Genomic DNA, 19,467 nt, shown 5'->3' with positions numbered 1-19,467 from the left:
AATCAGTTGCTTATCTAAGATATAAAACCAGCAAGGCTTTTTCCTCCCTCGCAATCAGTGCAACGCTTAATGCTGCTCTGTGCTCATAAATTCCTGAGACAAGGAGACAAAATCTGGGATAATGGGGTTTGTCACTGGCTGTAGAAGAGCTGGGACTTCACCCTGGCTGACCTGAAAGTGGGTGACTCTGAAGGATTCGGCTGGACCTCCGCAGCAGTGAAATGTGGCTCGTGAGCTGCCCGAACTTCACCAGTCCAGGAAAGGTGTTTCCCTCATCCCGGCTTCTATGAGAGGCTAAGCTGTCTCTGATCTTTCATTTCCAGGAACAGTACTCTGATCACTGGCATAGGCATCTTGCTTGCCAGGGCCTGTGTGCACAGCATCTTCTGGAAGCAGAGCAAAGGAAGAAGAGGCATTCTTACTTCACATGGGAGTGCCTATAGGCGGAGTACATAGAATTGGTAATGTGCTTTAAATTTATGCTACACCAGGATCTGTAATCATTTTAATGTGTAGACAAACCCCAGGGGTTTAATGTGCACTTCTTAGGGTTATTGTTTTTGTTTGTTGAGCAATTGCTGTGTTTCTTTTGGACATAGTGATCCGAGTGGAGATTGTGAGCTTCACACACCTAAATTTAGGCAACTAAAGACATATGCCTAATCTAAATATGTTACTTAACTTTCTCCAAAGTCAACGGAGTTGCGGGCATGTCCTTGGTGATGATCAACACAGTTCACTTATTTTAGATATTTCTTTCAGGATGAATTTTGTTCCAGTTTTCCTTACTGTCCTAACCAGTGGTCATGTCAGACAGGATCGAAGTTCTCTTTGTAAAACCTGAAAGCAATATGCTGAGTGTTAACAACACTCCATTAGAAATATGGTTATTAGTTTTAATACCTTGCTCCTGATTAAAATGCGCAGATAAGCATCTGCAGACTGTTTGTTCACTTACTATTTGTAATCATGTTGGAAAGGAATCCCATTGGCCTGCTGTCTGAAGGAGGGTTCAGGAAAAATACCCTTAGGTAACCTTCTATATATATGCGTATGCATCTGTGCATGGTTGTGTGTACAGCCAAACCTGCCACGTTCAAATGCACGCGGTAGCTCTGTCAGTACAAAATGCATACAACTTCTGGATCCACTGGGGAATTGTTCACATCACAGAAAAAAAATCTTCCAGGTAGAGTCACGGGCTTGAAATGAAAGAGAGCCTTCTGTCTGAGTACGGTAGGATTTCAGCCCTGGAGGACTGGTACTGTCTGGTACATGAAAAATCATTGTATTTCTCGTAAAGGAAAAAGAAAAGCACCAAACCCAAACCTCCTCACATTAGTTTAGTTGCTGTTTTGTTTGAAGAAATTAATGAGACTTAAAACAGTAATTGGTATGTCAATATTTAGTCCTTCGGCTTTACTGTCATGAAATGCAGTTTAATGTTTCCTTGTTAACTTGCTCATTTTGAGTGGTGCTAATAGGACTAATGACATAACTAATACATGGGAAGCGATGAGGCTTCTTTATGCCTTTTGCTGTTATTAAGAATATTATCCTTTTTCATATGGCATTGCTGTTCTCTTCCCAATTAGTAATTATGAGGAATGAATTCCAGGTAATAACTTTCTCACTTAATGAGAAGAGATTGAAGCAGTCTTGCCGTTTTGAAAGAAGACACATCCAGGTAATTGCATCCTCGGTGCAGGGTTTGCGTTCCATATAGGGCTACTTCCATCCTGTTGGGAACCTTTAAGGCTCCAGTACACCAGTTCTTCTCAGCCTAATGATCTGAATACTCAATCTGTAAGCTTCATGCACCTAAATTTAGGCAGCTGCATGTGCCTTACACCTGCCAGCTCACATGCACCAGCATTCTTCTGGATCTTTATCTTCCTAAATTTAAAAGCTGTATTGTGCAGAGAAGTCCTAGGATCTTTTTTGGTTTAGCTTTTCTTTCCAAGCCCGGTGGGAAAACACTGGTGTGTTTGAGAGAGCTTTTCCAAGTGAGCCTGAGGGGCCATGTTAGTGGTAATTTAAGTCTCTGATGAGCAGATAATTGCAATGCTGATAATTAGCTTTTGGCTTAAAATTTTCTGTTTGCATTGTTTATGTTTGTTCTATCAGTTCTCTGCTAAAAATGAAGTACTTCTGCTACTTCATTACTCCTGACCTTCTCATCCTAATGGCTTTGACTGGAGAACATTAAAAGTTGGATTAAATTTAAAAGGAGAAGATGCTGTACTCGAAGCAACACCAGAGAATTGAGAACATTATATTTTTAAAAATCAGGTCTGTGTACTTCATCATGACGTTGCTGCCTGACGTTAACTAGAATGCTTACATGAACAGATCTGCTGGATTGCACCCCCAGCACTTAGAGAGGGGGACGTAACTCCTAGTCTTGCTATCCTTGGATGACCTACACAGGCCATCCAGATTTTGCAGAATCTCAGCTTTTGGGGCTGCTTCAGTCCATGCCAGTAGTTTAAAGGTTATGAACTGCCTTCATTTATCTCAAAAGGGCATTAATTTTGAAGCCCAGCAATGACACTTCAAATGTCAGCCTTGTTCATTTTAGCAGAAACATCTAGCTACTGTGCTTATTCATTAGTGTGGGCTAGAAGGGTGGGAACAGCTGCAGCCTAGCAGACTAAAAAAGTGCATTGCTATTAATGGTCTACCCAGCACGCTGCCATTTCTCTGATTCAGCCCCTTGGCCCACCCTCTGGCTGAGCCCTTCCCCAGGAGCGAGGCATATGCGGAGAGGAACAAGAGCGGAAAAGGAAAGGCAATTTCTGTAGAATTTTCTCTTCTTCATTATGGGGAGCAGCAATGTGCTGCTTTCATGAGTTCTTTTTTTCCTCCAGCTACTTTTGGCTTTGCTGTTGCAAAAAGATGAACCAGAATCGTGTGGAAGGGGTGCGGCAAATGGAGATAGGAAAGGATATGGGCACCAACCTGCTCTTGAGGAGACCTGGTTTTTCTACATTTTGGTTAATGACGGTTTACCTCAAAAACCCAGCTGCCTGCATGGTCTGAGAGCACTCCAGGGTGAGCTGGGTGGTGGCAGCTGGAATGGTTTCAGGCTGCAGAAGGAACTTAATTCAGACCTCCCACTTCATGGGCTGCTGCTCCCTGAATTAAAAGCAACACGATGTCCTTCTCCTGCCATCAGGTTTTTAAAGACGGAAACCCAAACGCTGCTCTTTCAAGCCCTTGATACTTGCGTGATCCCCTAAAGGGAAGGTGGTCCTTGGTTGCAGTCTCCATCTGCAAACTAGAAACACCTAGCCCTGGGCTGAGAGGAGACTTCAGACATTTCTTTGTCCTTGGCTTTTCTTATTGCCAGGCTGGAAGATGCTCTTAGCATAGCATGCAAGGCTGGGGGGTGAATTTGGAGGTGGTTTCCTAAGACAATGCCCACATCCCTGCTGCAGAGGTATGGCTCTGCGGGGGCTGGGGAGGCAGGAGGTGCTGGGGGTACCTGCATCTTCTATCGGATGTAATTTTCTGTCATATCCTCAGGTTGCAGCTGACCCTCTTGAGCTGCTGGTTCTCATCAGCAGTAGACACACAGTAGTTTGAAGGTAAGATGCAGTGATCTTAGCTTCACAACTACAGCTTCAAAGTAAAGCTTTCAAGTTTTCCTTCCATTGTCCAAGAAGTGTCTTACATTAAAGAAAATCTGCGAGGAGTTTAAGAGCTATTTTCCCATCCTTTCTTTCTTTGTATGTGTGTTTCTTTGCACTTTTCTTAGTGTTAGCTTCTTTTTGTTGTTTGTGTTCAGCGGACCACTGTCATAACAACCGGGTGTACAAATATCGCAAAGTACACACACTTTTTTTTCTAAACGAGTAATGTATTTTCAGAGTCATGGCTCTGGTTCTCACATGCACACATATAACTGAAAGCTTTATGTTAACAACTGCTTCAAAATAATTTTTTTTACCAAGAGCTTAGTGTAAATGACAATATCTGTTTAACATAATCTGTAGTTTTCACAAATGCTAAAGACAAAAGATATGCAGAAAATCTTTCTTGAGGGGCTCCAGTGCAGTTTGCAATTCAGGCTATTAAAATATTTCAAATGCCAGAGCTCCCTCACGTGGAAAGATGAGGAAGGCGGATTAATGCCAGGAGGAGGTTCTACAGACACCAACCAAAGCTTCCAAACCTCAACAAGAAAATATTTATAACAGACATTTATTTTTTTTTCCGTCTGAATACGGTAGAAGATCCTCTCTTCTTTTCTTGCAATATAATATTATTTGAATCAAATATTTGTACAAAATCTGAGAAAATTAACCTACATGGACCAGATTTTCACATAACCTTAACAGTTCTTTACTGTTGACAGCCATGTGACTACATTTGCCCATGTTGAGTTGGGTGGCATGAATTACGAAACCACGATGTCAGAGATGCGCTAGGGTAATGAAGGTTTGTTATGTTAACATCCTACAACCGTGACTCTCTGATTCAGTAACTGCAGCAAATATAACACAAAATACATGACATTCATTTAAAATGTGTGAACTGGTGTGGGTTTGCTTTCGTAACACAGATCAGCAGTATTTTGAACCTCTACAGGAGCTGGTGCCTCCTTTTATGGGCTTTCAGGAGTGACAGTGGGTGAAGCCAAGCCCATGTGAATGACAAAGTCTAACCCAGGCTGAGTAACACATTTGCAACAAGAATGGATTCTTGATTTCCAAAAGGCTGAGGAGACAATTATTTCAGGAGATCTCCAGTATTGCTAATTCTGGCTGTAATCCTCTCAGTGGCTTTCATATGCCAGAAATCTTTGTTATTCTGGGGGAAATGATACCTTGTGACATACGCATTTTATAAATAAGGTAATTTTCCCAAATACAGTAAAAAAAACATAATGTATATTAACAATTATTAGATTGAGAATGTAATATTATTAGACTGAGAATTTTATATGAGAAGAAGATTAATTAATGGAGCTTAACGCTCCTTTCCAACCAACTTATGCTTACATTGCTGACAATATTAAGCAGTGATTCAAGCTGTAGATTTAAAAATGAGTTGGCAGCAGATGGATGCTGCTGGTAAACTAAGGAGAAGATTCAGCATGATGCTTATAATTCGGTGGTGGCTCAGCTGATGTGAATCTGCATTAGATACAATGGTATCAGTAGCTGGGGATAGAAGGACAGCGCTACATAAATCATGTGCATTGTTATATATTCTCGAGGTACATAAGATGTTGCCTGGCAACTGCATGTCTCCTCGCTCAGCAAAGTAAGTGTTTTTAATTATGTCTCTGTGATACTGCATGATCATGGAATTAAGAAAACTGACTCTGCCTGAGCACTTTAAAAATGGCATTTATTAAAAATTATACTAACCAGCATCCCAATCATCAATATGCCTTGTCTCAATCAAGCATCCTGTGCCTCTGGTGTTCCTAAGCACATGTTACAATATTGCAGTTCAAGGATAATTATGCAGAAACAGTTTTCTTTTCCTTGAATATTTCAGTATTTATAGGATTTATAAAACATCCTTCACATAGTCAGAGGATGCTGCTCCTTTTTTTTTTTTTTCCTTTTTCTCTACCACTTCGTGCTTTCTTCTTTGTACCCACAGAGACAAGAAATTGGGGTATTTTTTTCTCCTGTCACTTGGACCTCTACTCTGTGTAAGGGAAGCCACTCATATGTAGATCATCTTGTCACATGTCAGTCATTTACAACATACTTCATCTGGATTTAGGAAATCTAAGCACACCTGTAAAATTAGATACAATATATACCATATTGCCAGGTTTCTGTAAACTGCATCTACCACACTATATCTTAAAAGGCCAAGAATGGAACATGTTAGCAAAACACTTCTTAAAATCACAACCCTGATGCACACTCTAGTCCACAGTCTTCAGGGCACTAGCATCTGTGAAGGCCACACATAGGGAAGGAATGGTAAGTCTCATGAATCTTTAACAGGCCCAGCTTCAGCAGGAAAGGGAGAGAACCTGAAAGTCACCAATTCCCCATAGCATACTGGCAGGACACTCAGCAGTGTGGCAGCTACCCCTCGTCGAGCTCATTTTGATGGAGTCAAAATGAGCTGTAATGGACTCCCCTATTTTTGGAGTGAATTCTCAAACCAGAAGGTGGGTGATAGAAAGACTGTTTTGATTTCACTACGTTTCTGTTTTGTGGATTCCTGCCTGTTTAAGCATCTTGAACTTTGAGACCACCTCTTGGGCTGGACCTCTTAAGGAACTTAGGAATTCCATTCTCTTCTAAAATTGATTTATTTTAGGCAGAAAGAGATGCTGAGTTGCTCACAGGTAAGAAATCCCAGGTAGATGTGGAAATTCAGCTACACCTAACAAAAATTTTCAGACAAGTGTCTAGTGAAGCAGTGTGCCACCAGCATTACTAGCCAGCTGGTGCAGAGTTCTTTGAATTGAAACCTTGGATGTAGGTATTCAATTCTGCCTTATTTCTGTATTTTATCGAAATCTTACTCTTGTCCTTTATTTTTATTTTTATTTTTATTTTTATTTTTATTTTTATTTTTATTTTTATTTTTATTTTTATTTTTATTTTTATTTTTATTTTTATTTTTATTTTTATTTTTATTTATTTTTATTTTTATTTTTATTTTTATTTTTATTTTTTTTAGGAGGGAGGAGGGGCAGTAATGGGCCCAAGTTCCTACTGCAATAGTGTTCTGTTGGTGTCTTTGCACCTAATTGCCTATTAAGGAAGCTTCAGGAAATAACTGAGTGCTAGATCACTCCTTCTAAGAAAACAGCCCCTGGGAGATGATCTAAGAGATGATGGCATTAGTAGTACTCCTTCATATCATACTTAGCTCTCTACAGCTTCTTCTCTGTATGGTTACATGAGAACAAATGCCAAAGCCTCCGGGGCATTGTTCCTTCATACCCAGAATTTCTATCACTAAATTCATGTTACACATTTTTTTCCTGCTGTCTGTATAGACTTCTTACCTAATTTTATAAAGGGAAAGAAATGTGTTAAACTTAGCATTAATATGAACATATGGTATCAAACATACAGTGAAGGGAATCGAATTAGAAGACTGAGTTATATCTGTCCCTCCTCCCTTCCCTGAAACCTTCTCACCTAACTTGAAAGTACCTATAGAGAAAATAAATAAATAAATCTCCAAACCCAAACCCATGGCAATAGGACATGACTCAGAACTTGGAAAGCAGTCAGGGCAGACCAGTCAGGGCAGAGCAGGACAGAGCCACCTGGCACAAGATTTTTTTGTTGGAGGTTTCCTTGCCTTGGTCCCAAATTGTGTTAAACTAGGATGATTTTACATCTCTTTGCATAGAGAGCTGTGAAGGATTGATGCAGGGTTATTGAAAAGGTTAATAAAAAGTGCACTTCAGAGGATATCTTTTAGATACATCATATTGGCCCAGTGTAAGATTTTAGTCCCTACAAATCAAGCACTGCAATACTTAATGCCAAATGCAGTCTTAGCTATTTTGTTCCTTTGTATGGAGCGTGGGGAGAAGCAACTGCCCAGAAAATCCTGCGTGCTGTGAGGAAGTTGCCTTGTGCAGGCCAGGAGACATGGGCATGAAGTCTGGGATCCCTCCTCAGCTTCCTGGCATGGGACCACGTGTCTTGGCCACACGAGGCAGATGATAGCTCCTGATACCTACACTTATCCTATTGAATCATGGAGCACAGCTGAACATTTTCCCCTGTGTAGCAGCCTACTGGTTAGAGAATGTTCCCCAAAATCATACCTGCCGTAGCTGGAGGGATTCACCTCTGCATCTCACTGCCCCAAAAAATGTCCAGCCCATAGACCATAGGCAGTGCTGGCTGGGGAAGCAGTCTCTGCTGCACCACCTAAACCGTGTGGCTGGGCAGAGAGAATGATGAGATTAGCTGGAGGATGAACAGATAGGACCACAAGAGAAAAAAGATGAGAGCAGGCCTTACTCTGCAGTCTGATGAGGAAGCGAGGTTCCGTCTGCTCTGTGTAGACGTAGGATAATGTGGAAATGAAACAGAGAAGAGAATCTTTGATTAAAAATGACTTCAGAGTTGAGGACTGCCTGTTTAACATTGAAACCGCCTGTTTTATAACTACAACGTTTTTGCAGTAGCTAGAGGGAAATCTGAAGTTACAGACCAGCTTTTTGTCATTTTGCAAAAGCAAAAGTGCAGGCTCTTATTAGCCAGTCCTGGCTGCACTGCTCAGTTCCTGAAATAGGTCATGGAGAGAATCTGCGCTAATTAGGAAAAGTTGGTAAAGACAATCATTGCCAGTTAAAAATGAGTGCCAGGTCCATTCTACTTGCATAGCTGATCTGGAGGTGATGTAATGAACAGGTTTTGTACCCAAACTGGACATGCTGAACAGTATGACTCAGTCCTGGGAGCCGCAGGGAGCAAGTCCGATCAGGCTCACTCTGCTGAGCTGCAGCTTTGGCTGCCTTGTCAAGAACACCAGCAGCTGCACCTTCCCCAAACACCCCACAGCGTATTGACAATTACCCCTGCAGTTAAACTTTTCCTTTTCTTCTCATATCCAATTTTCTTTAATGGATTTATATTGCTCCTTCCTTTGGCTAAGTCCAACAGAGGACTTCGGTGCCCGCAGTCAGGTGAGGTAATGGCCCTTAGGGACCTGGCGTGCAGAGCAGAGTCCCAAGGCTTGCGTCAGGCGTCTCCCAGGTTCATGCAAAGTCAGGTATGAGGCTACGCAGTGCCTGGGGAGAAGGAATCATATGAGGATGGAGAGCTACAAGACTGACATGTGTGCAAACCAACATAATAGGAGCTAGCAGGAGATGGGAAGGGCGGGTGCGCTGCTACCACCAGAATTTTGGTGCCAGTGCCAGTTGGCTCAGGACGCAAGATAAAATCCCCTCTTCTTCCTACATCCCTTCCTCCCAAAGGCTGGTCGTGGTTTATCACCAAGCTTTACTTACATTAAAATCCACAAATAGCAACGGAAACCGAACCCACAGCTCCCTTTTGCTGAGGACAGTCGTAAGGCCCTGGCTGAGCCCCTGGGAGCTGCGGGGTCCTACCTGGAAGGTAGGTGCAGAGAGGAGCAGCTTTTCACAGGCTCCTCTGTGTTCAGCTTCTCCTGCTGACTCACAGCGAGGGACAGCTGAGACACCCGACCACCTCCGTGCATTCAGCCTGAAGCCCTTGAACAGGTTCTGATGCCATTTTGGCACCCAGGCATCCAACACTAAGCCCTGCAGAGCCTAAGTTTGAGCTCATCGAATAAATCGTACACATTAAACCTTTTGTTTCCTTTTCTTCTCTCTCTGGCTAAGTAGCCTCTGTTCAGTTATAGAACAGCTGTTTTGCTGCTCCAATGAGCCTGATCCTATGCATGCCCAAAAACGGGAGCTGAGGGTACTGCTAGGTCAAGCAGACAAGTGTATACAGAGCGAGATAGATGTCTGGCCAAGCATTTAGTGATGTCTGTATCACACTTACAGCGACAGGCATCTGAGGTCTGCTTGAATCCTCTTCTAGGATAGGATTGTGCCCAGATTGTTATTTAGAGCAAGACTGTCTCTTTTCCCTGATTTCCATTACTTTGCTAATGAACCACAGGAGTGTTTCTGACGTTTGTGTTAAGTAAGTATTTTGCCTACCTTCTGCTAGAACAATGCCCTGGATAAATCACCACTCAAGGCAGGTACCAACGTGGAAGGAAAATTTGAATTGATCTTTATGTATATGTTCCAAAGCTTCTGAAGTCATTTGGCACCATTTCACCGGCTTGAGGAAGCTGTAGGATTCTGTATCTTTGAGAGTATCTAGATGATGTGAGAAGCTGCATTTCTTTTATTAACTTCCAGCATTATTTCATTATATGAATCATTCCAGTATGCAAAGCTGTCATGAAAATTTACAAGTCTAGGCACACAGTCCTACTTGTCCCATGTTTTCTATGATGAAAAAAACCACTAACAATACCTTACTCAGGCATCAAAAAAATTGTTTGCCTTGGGCAAGCAGAATTTCAATCGGTTTGTCTTCCATTAGCTCATCAAAAAAGCTGGAGATAGGGAAGAACACCTCTGTCACTTTTCTTTTTATCAGTTTGCATGTTACCTTTGGATGAGTCAACCCAGAAACACTCTGAAAGAGTGGCTAAATCCTACCTTGAACTGGGAAGAAAGGACAGGTACTCTGACTTGATATCCCTTTCTAGGAAGGAATTCAGTACATATACATGCAAGGTTTAGAAAGCATTTTGTCTGAGATATTGCTTTCACTGCCAGAAATCTCATTCTTATCAACTGTTTTCAGTATGACAACAGAAATTTTAATGTGACCGTGGAATTATTATTCTAAAAATGAACATTTCAAAGTTCATATATTGTGCAGCTCAAGCTGTGGACATTTGTTGCAGTTGACTTTGCCAAAGAAGAATGAAGCTAATGTCTTTTACAGAAAGCAGACTCAAAAGTGAGGAGAAAATTGTGTTCTGTTGAGAACAGTTCTCTACTTGCCAATATTCTGCGTTCTCTGAAGTTTTTCCCCCTTCAGCTCTGCTGTCAGTAACCTGTTCACTAAGATACTAAAACAGACATTAAATGGTAACCGTAGCATCCCGACTGAACCTCACTGTCAGACCAGAGGAAGGGGACCGCAGCACTCGTGAGGTGGTTCTGCTGCACACAGCTCTGGCTCCAGCAAGCTCCAGTTCGTACTTACCCGAGACCTTATCTCATTCTCCATTCCTGGGCCTTGCCACAATGGTAAAATTTCCACATTGCTCTTTGGAATTGTTCAGAAGTCTTCCAAGCCCATGGACCAAAAAGTATCTTTTTCTTAATCTTATATCATACTAAGGTGTTTGCCTTTTTAATTCTTGTTTTTCAAGACAGATTCCTGGTGGGTGAGATGAGAGCAAATGAAAAGTGGGACACAAGTCTTATTTGTCCAGCACTGCACTTCCTTGCTGCTGTACAGAGGTAACGCTGTGTAGCTCCCTTGGAAACCAGGAGAAGGTAGCTCTCATAGCTCTAATCCATCTCTCTCTTCTTTCCTCCTGACACCAACCAGTTGAGAAGCAGAGCCCATGAGTGGGATTTCCACCCCTGTTGGCACTGGGGGTGTAGGCAGAGAGAGTTCAGTCCCCACTTCGCTGCACTTCTACAGCTCTTACAACAGCCCTCATCCCCTTAGACCTTCCTGTCTTCCCCAGCAAATCACCCCTGCAACCAAGCCAGAGTAGATCTCACTATCCCCCTGGATTCCTGCCTCCTGAACCTGCCTTTCTGTATCTGCAGCCCCCTGCTTTCCCCAGCTCTGGCAGCCTGGGGCAGTGCTCATGGTGGCTGTGTGGCCAACAGCCAGGGAATGGCTCCTCTGTGTTTGGGAGCCAGTGAGGTGGAGGGCAGGATGCAAACAACTGGGTTCCAGCTGGGGACGTCAGGAGGCTCCATCCATTTCCTATGCAGCCACTTCACGGATAAGAGGGGGGTGATGGGGGTAGGCCCATGTCAAAATACTGTTCTGCCTGCTTTTTTTTTGCAAGCAAGAAAAGCATCTTAGGTAATGAAAACTGGAAGTCTCTTATTACTGAAAGTAATAAGAAAAAGCTAAGAATACGAGAAGCTATAATTTTGTTAAACTTTTTATCCCTCAGAAGGAGGAAACCAGAAGTGGCATTGAGAAAAAAGCAAGGAATAAGTAGATGGCTGTACTGCTCCAGCATGCTGACTGAACCCAGAGAGGTAAGGCGTCCTAAGTGAGGCAAGGTAACATTTTTTAAAATCCATTTTGCATAATATATGACTATAAAAGAAATGTGATTCAGCATGGTTTCAAACTTTAATGAAGAAGACAACACATATGCTTTAAAGAAGGAACTCCTCAAGGTATAAAAACAATTTAAAAGAGGCAGCTCTACCCTTAGTTCTATGACAAAGCTGTTAAAGATTATTGCTTGTCATATTTAGTCCACCATACCCTGTAATTTTCTGAAGATGAAGGGTTATTTAAAGCTGTCTGATGATAAAATGATGAAGTAGAGGAGGAATACACTCTTGTGGTACAGTCTAGAGAAAGAGACAGACATGACTGTTCCTGAGTGGGTGACGTTGTAGGATTTATGTACAGAAGCACAGCAAAGTCTCAACTGCGTTTTTGCATAAACCCAATGAAAGTCTTCTTGCACAAATGTTAACCTTTTGAAATGAATATTTAATATTCTCCTTGCTTCTCTATGGTCCTTGGGGAACTTGTAATGAAGGAGCATGGAGGGGAGAAAGGTGAATTTATTCTCTGTCGCTGCAAGACCCTCATAAACAGCTTCAAAGCAATACAAAAAGGCTTTGTGCTAAGCCACCGATAACTTTAGTGCCACTGTGTTCAGAAGGATCCTTCTGCAAGTTAAGCTTTTGCTCACAGAAGGGGCAAAAGTCTCATTTTATGTGTGTATCATTAATTATTGCAAGCACATGCAATAAGCTCCTTTTTATTTTGTGTATAGATGACTCACACTGTGGGGACAAATAAGATAATTTTCCTGACAGCACCAGGTAAGGAAAAGAGACTGCTGTGTCTTAGCTAAAAGTTCATTAGGATATTAGTGTGGATTTCCCAACTGAGCACACAGCGACATTCTTTATCCCAGCATCTTTTCATATTTTAATAACTTCCCTTTGTAGTGGGCTGTGTTAAAGAAAAAAACCCTTTGAGGAGAGTTTCATGAGTTAGCTGAAGAACAGCTCTTCTTTTTCCCAAGAGCAGGTTTCACTTTTCTCCTATGCTGCCGTACCCACTGTGTGTTTTCCCTTTTGATGGGTGCCTGCACCTCCGCGGACACACACCTGCCATTCTTACTCTCCAGATCTGTGATAAGCCCAGCTCTCTACATGTTCACTCCAAGTCTGGAAACTCACTTCGGTTCTTCTGACCCTTACTGGCCCACTACACCTCTACCTCACTGCTGGGCATCAGAAAGGACTGTCATGCTCTGAGCTAACATGAACACGCAGGCATTAAGGTGTAGCTCACGATGAACACCCCACACTGTGCTGTACGGGTGTGAATGCAAGTGCTGAGCAGGAGCATCTCCTAACCAAGTGTTCATGTAAAAGTTAGGGCTGGAAGCCAGGATTTGATAAACAAACAATTCCACCAGTTCTCCCATACCAATCTGTAAATGACCCAGACTCCCAGCCTTGTTTCCAGTGCGGTGATTTTCCAGAGCTCTGCTGCTTCAGTCTACATCAACTGCCACCTGCTGTCTTGTGGTTTCTGTTCTCCAGAAGGGAACATGACCGTGCAAAGGTTATTGTCTTCCAAAATCTTTTCTCCATGGCTGGATTTGTAAATTCTCTGATGATAAACAACAGCTCAGCATTCATTTTCACTACACTAGAATGTAAATTCATTGAGGGAGAGCAGGGAATATCAGAGAGGCTGGCAGCCCTTCTAAATCTCCCCGAGCAGCATGCTCTCCAATGGTCTCACCTTGCCCATGATCTTGCACAGGGCAATATAAACACAATCTAACAAGCATAAAAGGAACATGAAGAAAGGGTTTACTTTACAGAGTCTTCTGAAGTAATTGTTTGAAATAGTTAAGAAAGCTAGCCCAGTATGAAAGCTGTGGGTGATTTTTTCCTTTCTTCTTGGCAGGGCTTGTTTTGATCACCTAGCCTTAGCAAAGAGCTGCATGCGTTAATTAGGAACAAAATGTCATTTCACTAGAACAAAATGTCATCTCACTAGAAAACCACCTGCCATGCGGAAAGTTGTGCCGTGAAACAACATCTATAGTGTGAATGCAAATTTAGCTGTCTTGAAAATAGAAGTAGAGAGAGAGCTGGCACAGCTGAATCACTACAGCAAGTAAACTCAGGCCTGGATTGGCAGCGCCACCATACTCAGTCCATCCAAGTCATGGAAAGTCTGTGGCAGAACCTCAAACTGTCCTCAGATCCCTCAGTTTTTAGGCTGGGCTCTCTTCTGTAGCCCAGCCTTCCGCACCTTAATGAACAGCCGCTGGACTTTTGTTTAATCGAACTCTGTGCTTGTGAAATGAGGTGTGAAAACATCTCTCCAGCTAAAAGGCTTCCTCTGCAAACACCATTAACGCTGGAGCTTTGCCTTCCACACCGGTGGGTGCAGGTACAGGCCAGCCTTTTCCTCCACAGAGACATAAGAGCAGAGGACCAAGGTGGTTCCTCCATGGCCCAGAGCACCAGCAGTCTCCTGCGAGCACCGTGGCCAGGCCGGAGGCAGACCTGCTCTGCCCCAACCTTGGGCTGTCCACACACAGCCTGCTGTCACCCAGTACTTCCAGCCGTGGGAGGCCTTTCTTTTCATCTCTGCAGCCCAAGTGGCAAGACTTTCTTGGGGGAATATGGTAAATTTTGCTTATGGAAATGAAATGTTTGATTTGGACACTAAGCGCCAGTTTTGGTGCAAGCAGGAAGGCCCAGGCTTATCAGCTGAGGCCTGTAGTAATCGATTGCAAAATAGGATTAAAAAAAAAATAATAATCAATGCATTGTTAAATATACTATCATTAGGAGTCAAGAAATGCTTGTGAACAGCATTTCTACCAGAAAGGGCATAATCTTTTTTCTTCCACTTCAGGGTGAGTTTGCTTTTCCTCCCACAAACGTCATTTAGAAGGCCCTGCTGCACAAGGATTGAGTCTGAATGTACTTCAGTGCTGTCTTAAATCTCAATTTCTTTATAGTCTTATCAGCATACTCCTGGTTATTTCAAACTGGCTCAACCTGGATGTTTTACAGAAATCCTTGCTGTAATATATATATATATATATTTTTTTTTTCTGAGACTATATTAAAGTAAAAATGCCTCAGGATATACAGTTGATGAGAAATCTAGGATATGGTATTTTTAGAATACTAAGGGCACTATTTCTCATGGAAAATAGACCAAGGGATACACAGAGCAGTGTAATTGTATTTTTTCAAAGAAAGGTTCAAAAGTTGCAGACAAATGAAGGACGATTTGACATTTTGACTACCTGATCTGGTTGGTTGATAGATACAGGAAACATGTTTTGTCGGCAAAATAAAAACAACTCTGCTAACCTCTCAAGCTCCTTTCAATATTACATGTGTAGCAGGAAAGCTCACATGTTGTTGATTTGATGATATTCTATAAAATCTATGCATCCCAGTGACAAACTAGAATGATAACTAGTTCATCTCCACAGGGATGAACCTACAATGTCAGACTATAGTAATGTTTTTTCTAGGGAAAAAAAAAAGAGATGTAATTTCCAATATCTTATTTTAGCACAGTTAATGTTATTATTGTCATAATCATTATTATTAATAATAATTCCACATTATTATTAAGCTATGGTAACAGAGTGCGTAGTTTCCATGTATTCAGTTATAGCTCAGGAGGTCTGACATTCTGTCTTGACCAAGAACAGAAGAATAAAGCTGGTGCATGAAGACAATGAAAAGCAAGTAAGAAACGAGTGTGGCTGCTAGAGCTGCTCAACACCACGCCAGCTCCTCCTTTGTTTTCATAAACGCCCTGGCTCCTGGTCCCCAGGGGATACTTGTTGATAGACCATTGGCTTTCTGGATAATAATTCCCTTTTTCTGGCTTAGTTACATGAAAATTGTTCTTATTATATTTGCCATGATATTCCACATTATCTGGATGTTAGAAAATACTGCTGATATCTGTCTAAGCATATAGCATATATAGGAAAAAGTAAACTGAGTGCCTCCTACTGGAGGTAAAATTGTAAAAAAAAAATAATAATTAAACATTGCAAAATATTAGTTTTTAAAGTTTAGCTTATAGTGTTTACACTGAGAATACCAAGTGCCTGGGCATCTGGCATCCAGTAAGTTATAACTCTAACCTATATTAATGCTCACAGTTATTAAGGACAGAAAAAGCCTAGGTTGATCTCCTGCATTATACAGAGCATAAATTTTGGGAATTAATGTCTGCTTTGGGTCCAATAGTTCAGACTGAAATGGAACATTTTATTTCAGAACAAGGTCCGGTGCTGATTTAGATATTTCCAGTGCTGGAAAATATTCCTCTCTGCCCCCACCCTCAAAAAATACCAAAATCAAAAGCAAAAGCCTGGACTGAGTTGTTTCTGTGGCTAATTACCAAATCTGCAGGGCTGGCTGAGGTTCTGCTCTGTAGCAAACAGGCTGTTTGTGACTGAAACATGATCGGTGTAACCTAAACAACTACTGCTTTGTTGTGGTAGAGTCCGTTCTCCGCTCTTTTTCAAGAAGTTTTTGCAAGACCGAAATCCCCTGATATTGGATGTGATGTTTTTCTAGTTAGCACGTCATCATCTGTAATACTGAAGGGTTTCAAGGACATTTCATTTTGGTTTTATGAGTCTTGTTTTTAAATCACATGTATTGAAATCCATTACAGTATTTTTTTTCTCCCTGCATATTACAGACAGCTGTTTATGTGCTGGTTGTTGTGTTTACTGAAGTGATACGATGGTCTGTGGCAAATATCAACTTGTGAGTCCCTTTCTGCCTCCACGGAGCGCTCATCTAGATGTAACCATGGCAATTTATTTTCAAGTTGCTAGTGACTCAGAGAGACAGTGACACGTTTGACACAGAGACCTACTCCATTCTCCTTTTTGCCCTCTCTGTATTTGTTAAGCAGGCTGTAAGCCATGGTTTTAATACCCTAATTGTCTGAATCATCCCACAGGTCTGCAAAAACTCCAGGCAGGCAGCATTTAAAGGAACAGTTGTAGCTCCTCTTGCTGGTCACCCAGCATCCCAGCACCGGTGCCCAGACAATTAATTCCTTTCTTTCCTTTATATTCCTTGGCATCTGGATCAGAGCTGGGGGATGCAAATGGGGTTGGTCCATCCACAGCCCCGGACAGGGTGAGTGATGGACCAGCTGCTTGTGAGCTCCCTGGGTGAGCGCTGCAGCCAGTGCTCGGCTTCAGTGTTGCTTAGTTTAATCTAACTCCTTAATTTTCAGATGTAAAGATTAATATTGGGCCTTACTGGGACACCCAACAGATCTGCTCTGTTTGGTCTGATCAGGTCTTGTTGTTCCACTGCGTGGATGAATAGTTATCTGTGAGAGCTTTTAGCAATGAACAGCTTGAATTAATTATGTAAATGTTTTAGATAAACAAGGGTTACATCAAAACGTACTGAAAGAGGATTTCCAGAGAAAGACATGTAAATTTTCAATTGAAAAGCACCATATTATAAAGTGTTACTCTTCTCTGGCAAAAAAAAAGCGCCATATAAATATCAGCCTGGCTACACTCCATTTTTGTAAACAGTCATCACGTAAAAGCTCTATTTGCAGGTTTTGAGGTAAAAAGAAACCCATACCAACTGCACTTCAGTGTTCCCAATTGATAACAGCCTGTAACTGCTAAAAAATGTGTCTTTTTTTCTATTCATACTAGTTGGAAAAACCTGTAGTCCACATCCTAGCAGTTGTTGGGATCCCCCAAAATAAAAGGACAGTACAACACTACGACCCCTTCCATAAAAAAGCCTTCCTGATACGTATTTCATTATCATTATAAATCTTATTCATAAAAGAGTTCTGAAAATAGACTTCACGTACTAGCGTGGCTCCAGGAGCAAGTCCCTTATCTGAGCAGAGCACTTTCATGGCCAGCTTGCATTTGCCCTCCATAGAAATACGGAGGCAGAGAACATCTCTCCCAATGTTTTGCAGAGTGCTCTTGATACCATGGGCCTGTCTCCTTAGCTTCTCAGGAGTTAAACATCAGTAAAGGCAATCATCAGAGCAAAATTACTGGAACAAACATGACTAAATGGTTCGAGCCACCTGCTGCTTTGAGGAAAGCATCGTGGTCATAAAAAGGAAAGCGCAAATTCAATCCTTTTTTAAAGTTGCGGGCAAAGCAACCTTTAAGAACACAAGGTGTTGCTGCAGTTGTCACATGTATCTGGATGATCTTAACGGAGCATAACGCTATGCATAGCTGCTCAAAGCAGTCTAGGGAAGATCTCAGGACAAAGTAGGATACAAGTGCTCTTGTCCATGTCTCTTACCATTGCCATTTACAGGCAAGTCCCTGTCAATGAAAGATCTCCGATCAGAGACAGAGAATTTATTATCTGTGCGGCGCAGAGGATACCTTGCTAAGTAGAAGCTCACGCATCTGTGACCTGGGATTAGGAGCTGCAGAGAGCTGAGCAAAGGAAGGTTTGAGGAATAACTCTTTGGATGAGTTCCAAACTGGCAGATACTATTTCCAATACTCTTCTACAGTGCTGCAATTCATTACCTGGCATGGCTAAGATACTGGGTTGAGGTGAGGAATGGGACTAAATGCCCCAGAATGGGTGATGCTATCTCTAGGTCTTCGGCCTTCTTGTATAAACAACCCCCCACAGTGAGAAGCTATCTCAAAACATGCTTCCTAAAGTGGAGAACCTTTGGTATTTCAGGAGGTGAGACTGGTTCTGCTGTGAGATAATTTAGATATATTTCCCTGATTGTTCCATTCTTGCCAAATGTAGCACTTCTAAGACAAAAGGCTCTACCATATCATTAAAACCCACATTGCCTCAAATTTCCTTTATTTAAGAATTGCAGTATTGCTTTCTGATTACTTAAATAAAAATGAGCTACAGCTCTGCTCTCTGCAGTCTGTGTTTGTTCAGTTTCTCCAGCAAGCCAGTACTTTCTGTGAAAAGTCTGGAAAAATAAAACCAAACAACCAAAAACAGTGAGTAAGAGCTCGTCTACCCCCAATGACAGGAATGAAATGTGACTTTGAAAAAGTAGTCTCTGAGGATTTTTTCCTTATTCCTGATTCAGCTTTCAGTAGGAGAAACACGAACCAGAATTGCCAGTCAGAAGTGCAACAGGAAGAGCAAGCTGAGATGACAAACAGGGAATGGATGCAGGCGCACAGCTGGTGTCTTGTTTGAGTCGATATTGCTTCCTCAGCTCCTTGCAGCGAAGGACATACAAGCATGTGGTGTCTACAGTGCTGTCCAGGTGACAAACTGTCCATCTGCTCAATGTACCTACTGATAATCTGGACTGATTAGTCTGAACTGGAGTCCACAGAAGCCTCATGCTGTGTAACATCTGATATAACTCTCCCTTTGTTGTTCCAAGTGTTGCTTGTCCTTCCTGTGGCTGTCAGGGATGTAGGAGCTGTAGCAGACTCCCTGCTGGACCTGTGGTGCTGAGGCATTTCGTTGTGAGTTGAGCCAAAGGCACTTGTGTGCAGTGTAACAGGACAAGCTAGCATCACCTTGTCTGGATCACCGGCCTTCTCTGAGTGGCTTTTTGTGTGCTGTGGCCTTGATGAAGTCAGTTCTCAGTGAACGGCAAGGCATGAAAACGACATGGGTAAAACTAGGCTTCTGTTATTATAATCAACAGAGAAAACTTTTAGACGGATTCAAGTTGGACAGAGCATAAAACAGAAACCAAAATAGACTGAAGC

The sequence above is a fragment of the Anser cygnoides genome, chromosome 1 (genome assembly GCF_040182565.1).
Source record: "Anser cygnoides isolate HZ-2024a breed goose chromosome 1, Taihu_goose_T2T_genome, whole genome shotgun sequence".
In the NCBI taxonomy this organism is placed as follows: Eukaryota; Metazoa; Chordata; class Aves; order Anseriformes; family Anatidae; genus Anser; species Anser cygnoides.
Note: the sequence above shows the minus strand (reverse complement) of the source record.